This window comes from Labeo rohita, chromosome 3 (genome assembly GCF_022985175.1).
Source record: "Labeo rohita strain BAU-BD-2019 chromosome 3, IGBB_LRoh.1.0, whole genome shotgun sequence".
Lineage (NCBI taxonomy): Eukaryota > Metazoa > Chordata > Actinopteri > Cypriniformes > Cyprinidae > Labeo > Labeo rohita.
This window is the reverse complement of record NC_066871.1, coordinates 2,815,846-2,827,358: the sequence shown is the minus strand read 5'-3', so window position 1 is coordinate 2,827,358 and position 11,513 is coordinate 2,815,846.

The following is an 11,513-nucleotide window of genomic DNA, read 5'->3' as shown; positions in this document are numbered from 1 at the left end:
TTATAGAGTTTCTAATATTAAGTCTGGTCTTCTGTAAATGTCCTGGTTAGAGGTGACAGGGCTGCTGTAGATTGATGGCAGAGATGCTGATGTCTGCAGATGGTGTGTCTAATGCTGATGCAGCTATGGAAAGCTCTCAGCCATCATTCCAGAGGGGTCTTTCCAACTCTCAGCTCATTTAAATTCAGCAAAAGAGCAGATTTATAGAGTCCACTTAGAGCTTCACCTTAGCATGAACTTTCCTATGTACATCACACTACAACAACAACAACAAAAAATAGCTAAGAAAAATATAGCTGCAAGCAGCGGTTACTGGGGTTCAAGCACTTTAAGGCATTTAAGCAAATATGGAAAAAGACATTACATATTGTTTAGCAAGCCTGTAAAAACCTAAATCAATGACTGTTTATGACCGTTATCACACCACCTGTTGTCTGATCTCCTTAAAAGTTTGTATGCTTGTTTAGAATCACCTGTCACATGTGCTCATCAGGTTTTGTGAAGTTTTGAGTTTTGCTTTAGGCTTTATAGGCTTTGGGGTATATTTAGACAGGCCCCTTTTCTAAACAATATAGCTTATAAAAAGGGTAAATTTCAAAATGTATTTGATAATTATTAACCTAGAGAGTTCAGAGAATTCTACTGCAGTGTTTTTTTTTTAGACTGAGCAGAAAACCTAGGGCTAATTTGCAAAAGTAGTTTTTTTTCATCATATAATATCATATAATCATATTTAACAAATGATTTGATCGATAGCAGTAGTTCTAGAGGCAAAGTTGTCCGAGAATGAGGAGTTCTATCATATGATACGAATAGCGTGTGTGTGTGCGGAAAAACGCACAATGTACAATCGCTTACGGCCTTGAAAAATGCGTTATCATCCCCAGTGGCCGATTTCTTTCAAATTTCTCAGAGACCTTTGGGGCCGTGAGTCAAACAGGCTCACCGAGTTTCATTCCAATCCGGGCTCCATTAACCTTGTCTAATAGGCAGTGCTTGAAGTCATGCCACTTTTGACATGTTGCCGGTACTCAGAGTCAAAGCATCAGTGTCTGGCCGATTAGAAATGGCCCTATAAATCACACTACAAGGAGTTGTTGTCTCATCTCGACAGTTCACCTGAATGGAGACAAGTTGGTCTACCTCAGGGGTTGATCACCCAATCTTTTGAAAGTGCGTGGGGTAGATGTGTATAATATGCACGCGAAAACTGTGTATTATTTGCACGACAAACATATGCATATCATATGCACGCCAAAGTCAATTTCAGCGTATGAATAACATGCCAAATAGAAAGAGAAAATCGTGCTATTTATACGCATTTTCATTTAACGAAAACAATACCTTAAAATGAAAAGAAGCAGATTTTTGCGATCACATAATTTTAAACCGGTAAACTCCTGGAAAGTCCAAGGGTTTAGTAGGTGAAAGTATTCAAACTAAAAGTTCAAAATAGCGCTAATAGCGCTTTAATTATTGATGTATTGATTGTGGCACTACACATACATTGTGAATTATGAAAATGAAAAAGTACTTATTTATTTTTTTTCCACTTTAAGCACTGCTAATAGGTGCTTAAACTTCATCATCCAATGGCGACCATGTTTTCTTGAGATATGCAAATGTCCTTAGTCACTTGTAGGATTTCGTACTTTCGTTTGCCGTAGCACCCCCGTCAGGCAGATTGGGGTGAGCCTTGGTCATGTTGTAGGCAGTGTGAGTACTACCATCCCTCCAAGTTTCAAGTCTCTACAACTTACAGTTTGGTCTGCACAATCAGCTTTACGTGGAGATTGCAAATCCTTGACCATTCTAACAATTTTCAGCACTACGTGCTTGAATCCCTAAAAAAATCTCAGTCCTGTGAGCATGGCAAGAGATACCAGGGAATTTTTAGAACATGCTTAAAAATAAGGGCCCTTTACCAGCATTGATGATTCCATGAGGAACCTTTAACATTTACAGAAACTTTCAAATGCACGAAAGGTTCTTTATACTGGAAAAAGTTCTTTATATTTAAAAAAATGTTCTTCACACTTCACTGAAAGGTTCTTTTGGGAACCATAAATTATTTTTATGGCATCACTTTGAAAACCCCTTTTTAGAACCTTTATTTTTAAAATATGGTTATTTGGAACATACTGTAGCTGTTTTTGTTTCTTCTTTGTATTTCAGTAAAAGCTTCAGTACAATGGTATTATGATCAGGGTAGCATTTCTCTTCAGGTTTGATTCATGGTTATGTTGCTAGAGGTTTATATGAGGTTTATAGAGGTTTATACCTTTATGATCTATAGAGTCATTTGATGTGATGTGAGAGCAATAGGGCTGTATGGCCAAAACACATAAATAATAAACAAGCTTATACTCTAGAGCAGCTACACTGCCATTTTGTCCTTTTGTGTTCATATTTGCAACTGTTGGCTTGCAGGACCCACCATCAGTCATTCTGTCAAATTAATTCCCACCTCAGAACCTCATCAGCCGACCGTTTCCAGCGAGTAACCGCAGATAAATAAACCTGTCTTTAGCTTTAGTGTCAGCTGGCTCTTTATGAACTTATTCCAAATGATGATATAAAATTATAAGTAATGAATGTATTAGTATTAACTGATGATGGAAAACTAAATAATACAATTATTAGTTATTATTATTATTACAATATTAACAATATTATTAAAGTGATTTTAACATCGAGATACTATTATAGTTTTTATTTTTGTGTTTTCCATTTTTATTTTAAATTTAGCTAAACGTTTAGTAATTTTGTTGTGTTTTGTTATTTTTATTGGTTCTTTTTTAAATGTGTAATATAGTTTTTATTCATTTTTATTTCAGGTTTAATTTTAGTTATTTAGTACATCTAGTTAAACTAAATGAAAATAACAATTTATATCATTTAATGTTTTTCAGGCAAATTTTTTAATGGTTTATTTAACTATTAACTTATTAACTAACTAATTATACAAAAATTGTATAAAATCCAAATGTATTAGTTATTTCATTCAGAATACAGTATATATGTGACCCTGGACCACAAAACCAGTCTTAAGTAGCACGGGTATATTGATAGCAATAGCCAAAAATACATTGTATGGGTCAAAATGATCGATTTTTCTTTTATGCCAAAAAATCATTAGGATATTAAGTAAAGATCATGTTCCATAAAGATATTTTGTAAATTTCCTACCATACATATATCAAAACATAATTTTTGATTAGTAATATGCATTGCTAAAATCTTCATTTGGACAACTTTAAAGGTGATTTTCTCAATATTTTGATTTTTTGCACCCTCAGATTCCAGATTTTTTGGCCAAATATTGTCCTGTCCTAACAAACCATACATCAGTAGAAAGCTTATTTATTCAGCTTCAAAAAATGTATAATTTTATCAGTTGCATAAATGTATAAACTGACCCTTACGCATGGTTTTGTTGTCCAGGGTCACATACTTATTTATTATTTCCTGGTATGATTTTCATTATTTTCATTAAAATCGTTATTTCCTGGTGTGATTTTAACCAATAATTTCCACAATTCTTTCATGATTCCAATAGCACAATAATCCAGTTTCTTGGTTCCTCTAAACGGCTTCATCTTTCACATCCTGGGGCTTGTGCCTATTTGCAGGAGATTTGCTGTGGCGTGACTCACAAACACTTTCTAACTGAGATTTCAGCCATGCTGGACTCAGAGAAACCCAGAGAGCCTCGGGCCTTAAAATATGACATGCTTTCACATCACCCAACTCACAGCTGCTTCACCGTGACCCCAAATGCATAACGTATTTTCAAAAATAAAAATAAAATCACATCTAAATACAAGATGTTCTACCCATACTTAAGAAATCTACTTTTGGAGGGATAAGCTTTAGTTTAAAATGTCTTAAATCTTGATTTAATCTTTTTTGAAATTAAGCAAATGGACTTTATTTTGCTTTTATGTTGACTTTAAAGTTAGAAATGGTAATGGATAATAGTTTTGATGGTAATATAAATGAAAGAAAACTAATACTCTTTCATCACTGTGTAATTATCAGTTTGAAGTGAATATAGTTCAGGGATTCTCACAAAGGCATTATAGAAGGTCTCAAGGAAATAGAGGTCAGTAGGACATGATATGAAGCATGTGATGAAATGCATTAGTCCCAGTACATGAACACACATGCACATATGCACACATATACATGCACGCACATTCACCTCTCATTCCTGAAATATTCATTCAGTGGCATGATGGGATATTTCAAAAGCAGCCATGCATGTGACAGAGGGTGGACAGAGCAAGATTCCTGTGCATTTTTCTATCAGCTCGCCTCTTCTATCGGAACTCAGTGAGGTCATGTGGCTCTGATTTAAATTAGCTGGACTGTTCCAGACACAATCTGGATTCTCAGTGAGCTGCCAGCTACTGCTGGAAGAACATCCAGCCCTGTGCCAATAATTTTCACTAACCAACGTTTGTGTGTGTCTGTGTGTGCTTTTGCATGTAATGTTTTCATTCCTTTAAGAAGTGAGATGTCTTCATTATTTATCTTAGATGTATGTTTAAAGGAACTGTACACTCAAAAATAAAATTTGCTAAAAATGTACTTACTCTCAGGCCATCCAAAATGTAAAGTTTGTTTCTTCATATGAACAAATTTGGAGGATTAACATTACAGCACTTGCTTACCAATGGATCCTCTTGTGAATGGGTGCCGTCAGAATGAGAGTCCAAACATCACAATAATCCACATGTAATCCACACCACTCCAATCCATTAATTAACATCTTAATTTAAAAGCTGTGTGTTTATATAAAACAAAACTGTCATTGAGATATTTTTTTAACTTTGCCTTCTGCCAAAATACCAGTCCATAATTCAAAATAACGCTTCCTCCAGTGAAAAGGTCATCTTGTCTAAATCAGGAGAGAAATATGCACAGATGAAGCATTGTTTACAACGGAAAACAGTCCAAAACAGTTCTAAACAAATATGCTGATTTTTTTATTCACTGCAGGAAGCATTATTATGAATTATAGACCCGTATTTTGGCCAGAAGTGATATTTTAAAGTTAAAACACCTTAATGATGCATTTGCTTTTACAAAACAAACAGAATTTCAGTTCACAGGATGTTAATTGATGAACTGGAGTGGTGTGGATTACTTGTGGATTATTGTAATGTTTTTATCAGATGTTTGGACTGATGGCACCCATTCACTTCAGAGGTGAGCATCTCTGCTGATGAAGAAACAAACTCATCTAATCTTCTGTATTCTCTGTTTTATCACATTTTACTAGTGACAGACCAGTTATCTCACTTCATATGTCATGATTATAGTCTTACATTGTTCTCAGATTTACCCAGCTACTAAATTCTGATATCAAATCTCAAACTGCAATATTTCAATAAAGTTGAAATTGTTGAAAGTTAATACTTAATAAAACATAACTGAGATCTTTGTTACAACTTGTCTTTGTGTCAACATGTTTTTAGTAGCCATGAAAGAGAAATGTGACCCTGGACCACAAAACCAGTCTTATATAGCATGGGTATATTTGAAGCAATATCTAAAAATACATTGTATGGGTCAAAATTACTTGTTTTCTTTTTTTTATGCTAAAAAATCATCAGGATATTAAGTAAAGATCATGTTCCATGAAGATATTTTGAAAGTTTCCTTCCGGAAATATATCAAAACTTGATTAGTAATATGCATTGCTAAGAAATTCATTTGGTTAACTTTAAAGGTGATTTTCTCAATGTTTTGATTTTCAAATAGCTGTATCTCAGCCAAATATTATCCTCTCCTAACAAACCATACATCAATGGGGCTTATTTATTCATCTTTTAGATGATATTTATATTTGTAAATGTTAATTTGTCATAAATCTATTTTGTCTAAAGAAATTAAATGTATTGTTTAACTTTGAATGTCTCTTAGGATCATATCAGGCAGTGGGGACGCTTTGAGTCATTGCTGAATTGTGACGGCACCTCATACCAATGAGTACAAATCAGATTCATGTGCCATGACAGAACATGTGAGAGGAAATTATTTGTTTCTCCATCTGAATAATTCAGATCTTTGGATCCACTACAAAATAACCTTTGTGTTGATTTTTTGTTTACATGTTGTCTTTTGAAGTTGCTAAAGTGAAATCGCATGTTCCTACATATTGAAATAAAAAGAGAAACAATCTTAATCAAATTACTATGGTTTAAAGTTTTCCATAAATGATAATGACTATTGCAATTGTGCAATTGCAATACTGTGTTTGAGGAATGCGTCTACCACAAAAAAATGAAAGAATACATCCTGTCCTTTCTGACTGTTTGCTGGTTATGACCTCTTTTTTGTCATGAATTTTAATGAGGGAAGGCCGTTTATTTGCATGTCGCAGCAGTGTATTCTGCATCAGTTCTCCATCTGGTGCGCTGAATGACACGCATCATTTCCCACGCGGCAGCAGAAAAGAAAGGCAGGCGTATTTCTAGGGAACCAGAGGTTCTACAAGATCTTCTGAAATGAGCTCTAATGAAACATGATGTTCATTTACCCATTGTACATTACACTGTGGGGCAGATGAGGGGAAGAATGAGTTGCACCCACTGATGGTGCCAGGGATTTTTTGCATAAACTGTTTGCGTTGCTTTAGCACCTAATTCACTGAAGGAATTATGCAAATCAGGGAACAGTGAATATGTGCACATAAAATCCGAATGGTGAATGCAAGTTGCAAATTTTGTTCCTAGTTGAACCGAGCTGGTGATTATTGAGTTTCACCAAAATAATAGTTACGGTATAAGTTTATGCATAAGAGCATAAGAGACTTCCTGAAAAAATGATGTATTAAGCAGCACAACTCTTTCCAACATTGATAATAAATCTGCATATTATAATGATTTCTGACACTGAACACTGGAGTAATGATGCTGAAAATTCAGCTTTGCATCACAGGAATAAATTCTAATTTATAGTATATTAAAATAGAAAACCACTATTTTAAATTGCAACACTATATTCATAATATTACCGTGTTTTCTGTATTTTAAGGGATGCAAGCTTTTGCCAAAAAACATGCATTAATGATCTAAACTTGTTAATTTTCTGCTAACATTTTAAATATTCATGATTTTGCCCTTTTGTGCTTTTTTATTCATCCTTCAGGCCTTTAAAAATATAATGCAGTTGTTTGCTTGTATGCAGCTGACATGCATAGTAGAAATATGAGGCATTCGAGGTCTTTATCGATTTTTCTCTTTCTCCAACACCCCCTTATTGCAATGATCAAGTGTGAGCAGCACTGCCTGACTGAATGCAGTACTCCAGGGACTGCATCTTGATGTGTGTTAAGCAGAGCTGTCCAATAACACACACACACTAGAAGCAAAGGTTAAGTCACATTTGCACCCAATGGACTGCTTTAATGCACATAACTCACCCCTGAGATATGTTCACGTTTCATTTGCATTTACTCCAGTCACTGATCTTTTTGCAGTTCCAGATGATTGCTAGGGCATTGCTAGGTGGTTGTTAGGGTATGGAACAAAAATAATGCCAAAAGTATTTGAAATAAAAAGCTTGTTGAATTACACAACTGGGAAAAAATGCATTGCAATTAACAGTGCTTACATTTTAATGCATTGTATTTTCAGGGGTTGCATTTTTGTGCGCTGCATTTTAACATGGTTGTATATTTAAGTAGTGAATATTTCAATCGGAAACATTTCACCAACTTTTTCATTGTTAAAAATTCAATAATTAATATTCACCTCACAAAGTCCATTTCCAAAATATTCAGTTTGTTTAATAATTCCAACAATAACATTCGTCAGACAATTTTCGGTTAATTTTATTTCACTTTACAAATTCGTTTCCGAAAATTCAGTGGTTCAAATTCGACAGCTCTTAGCAGCGCACATCCGGGAACTGCAGGAAAAGCAGTAGAGTACCGGTAGAAGATCGCCATCTGCTGTTAGACGTCCTCACCAGCAGGTGGTGCTGCTTCATCAACAGGCCTGTGCAAAGCGATATGTGGCCAAGATGGACCAAGCGGTGAGTATTAAATACCAATTAAGACATAAAACCGAACTTTACTTCTTCAGTTGCCTATAGTAATATGTCATTTCTTTTTACCTCGTGTAACATGATCTTCTTTCACTGTAACCTTAAACAGGGCTCGAAACAGCCATAATCAAAGCAGGCTAGTCTCTCAATATTCAAAGTGCAAATAGAGAATTTTTCCAAGCATGATACAGAGCTATAGACAACTATACACAACCTATTATAGCCTACAGCCTAGTTATGTTATGTAGCCCAATTTGCGCACATTGGGGAGTCGCTCTATGCGTGTGGTATTAAAATTACTTTTGAAGGCGCGCGCGCCTTTTACTTTCGGTTTCGTTTTAACGATGGCACGAAACTCTCGGCGGTGCCGAGCGTGCATTCTACAATAGAAGACATTAATTTAACAAAACAATTTGAAAGTGGGGGGACACAGTCGGGATTTTGAAAAGTGTGTCCCCAGTGGAAATTACGCCCTTGCGTGAGTGGAACTCTGAAGATGAGTTATCATTTGATGTGAATGTGTGCCGCGTTGTACAGTATATTGAGACGGAGGCGCCAGAATTGCGTCTGACAGAATGTGCGCTGTAGCACGAAATATAGTATATTTTTTCAAAAGCAGATTGTGGAGACATTTTAATCGTCCACAATCAAAAATCGTCATATCACACACCCCTAATTTCAATGAAGTTTGCGCAAATCCGGAACGGAGGTTTGTTGAGAGAGAGAAAAAAAAGGCCGGTTCCGAGTTTTAGCGGAGCGCAGTGTCAGTGACAGCGAGTGATTGACGGCTAATATCTAAAATCTGCATTTAAGATCAAGTTTAATTAGTTATGTAATGCTGGAGAAAACGGCGAAACTGTCACTGTATCAGCTCACAGCACTCTGGGCAGTAGTTAGGCTAGCGAAAGTTTTGTAAAGAAATTAAAACAAGTCGCACCACAACAATTTCTGGCACTCGCACCAATGCTTCCAAATATATTTTGGAATATAATTTAATCACAGATTAAATTTTAGGAGCATATGTGCGACCAAAACGGTCGCAATTTCGAGCCCTGACCTTAAAGGTGATATAACGCAATAAATGTAACACATCACATCCAGTTTTCCTGTAGTTGGCAGTTATGTTACGTTTTAGAGAAACCAACGTAATTCGCAGAGAACGACTTGTCTTTGCTATTGACTTTTGTTTCCAGTCCACATACTGTAGCATAAGATTCTTAAATCGAGAAGTTTTTAGTAGACAAGCAACAAGTAGTCTACTGGTTTGTTTTCTGGGGAAAAAAAAAAAAAAAAAAAAATATATATATATATATATATATATATATACACACACACACACACACACAAGTCGTTCTCTGCGAATTACGTTGGTTTCTCTAAAACGTAACATAACTGCCAACTACAGGAAAACTGGATGTGATGTGTTACATTTATTGCGTTACATCACCTTTAAGGTTACAGTGAAAGAAGATCATGTTTACACGAGGTAAAAAGAAATGACATATTACTATAGGCAACTGAAGAAGTAAAGTTCGGTTTTATGTCTTAATTGGTATTTAATACTCACCGCTTGGTCCATCTTGGCCACATATCGCTTTGCACAGGCCTGTTGATGAAGCAGCACCACCTGCTGGTGAGGACGTCTAACAGCAGATGGCGATCTTCTACCGGTACTCTACTGCTTTTCCTGCAGTTCCCGGATGTGCGCTGCTAAGAGCTGTCGAATTTGAACCACTGAATTTTCGGAAACGAATTTGTAAAGTGAAATAAAATTAACCGAAAATTGTCTGACGAATGTTATTGTTGGAATTATTAAACAAACTGAATATTTTGGAAATGGACTTTGTGAGGTGAATATTAATTATTGAATTTTTAACAATGAAAAAGTTGGTGAAATGTTTCCGATTGAAATATTCACTACTTAAATATACAACCATGTTAAAATGCAGCGCACAAAAATGCAACCCCTGAAAATACAATGCATTAAAATGTAAGCACTGTTAATTGCAATGCATTTTTTTTTCCCAGTTGTGTAATTCAACAAGCTTTTTATTTCAAATACTTTTGGCATTATTTTTGTTCCATATTAGGGTGTTCTGGATGGTTGCAAGGGCATTGCTAAGTTGTTTTTAGGTTTTTCTGGATAGCTTGTTAGGTAGTTGTTCGGGTGTTCTGGATGGTTACTAGGGCGTTGCTGAATGGTTGTCATGGTTATTTGGATAGCTGCTAGGGAGTTGCTAGGGTGTTGTCACAGTGTTCTGGATGGTTGCTAGTGGTTTTATGGTGTTCTGGATGGTTGCAAAGGCATTGCTAGATGGTTGTCAGGGTTTTCTGGCTGAATAGTTGCTAGGGCATTGCTGGTGGTTCTTAGGGTGTTCTGGATGGTTGCTAGGTGGTTGTAAGGGTGTTCTGGGTGGTTGCTAGGGCATTGCTAATTTTTTATGGTATTCTGTATGCTTACTAGGGTGTTGCTAGGTGGTTGTCACAGTGTCCTTGATGGTTACTAGGGCATTGCTAGGTGGTTGTCACCGTGTTCTGCATGGTTGCTATAGTGTTAGGCTGTTCTGGAATGTTGCTAGGGTGTTGTTAGGTGATTGTCACAGTGTTCTAGATGGTTGCTAAGGCATTGCTAGGTGATTGTCATGGCGATTTGGATGGCTGCTAGTGAGTTGTTAGGTGGTTGTCACCATGTTCTGATTGGTTGCTATAGTGTTAGGGTGTTCTGGAATGTTGCTAGGGTGTTGTTAGGTGATTGTCACAAGTGTTCTGAATGGTGGCTAGGTGGATGTTATGGTGTTCTGGATGGTTGTTAGGGCTCTGGTAAATGGTTGTCAGGGTTTTCTGGTTTAATAGTTGTTAGGACATTGATAGTGGTTTTTAGGGTGTGCTGTATGGTTGCTAGATGGTTGTTAGGGTGTTCTAAATGGTTGCTAGGTGGTTGTCAGGGTGTTCTGGATGGTTGCTAGGGTGTTGCTAGGTGGTTGTTACAATGTCCTTGATGGTTACTAGGGCATTGTTAGATGGTTGTCATGGTGATTTGGATGGCTGCTATGGAGTTGCCAGGTGATTGTCACATTGTTCTGAATGGTTGCTAGGTGGTTGTTAAGGTGTGCTATATGGTTGCTAGGTGGTCATCAGGATGTTCTGCATAGTTGCTAGGGTGTTGCTGGGTGGTTGTTACAGTGTTTTTAATGGTTACTAGGGTGTTGCTAGATGGTTGTCATGGTGATTTGGATGGCTGTTAGGGAGTTGCTAGGTGTTCTGAATGGTTGCTATAGTTTTAGAATGTTCTGGATGGTTGCTAGGTGGTTGTCATGGTGTTCTGCACGGTTGCTAGAGCATTGCTAGGTGGTTGTTACATGTTCTGAATTGTTACATGGGCAATGCAAAGTTGTTTGGTTTTTCTGGATGGTTGCTGGGGCATTGCTAGATGGTTGTTAGGGTGTTTTGTATGG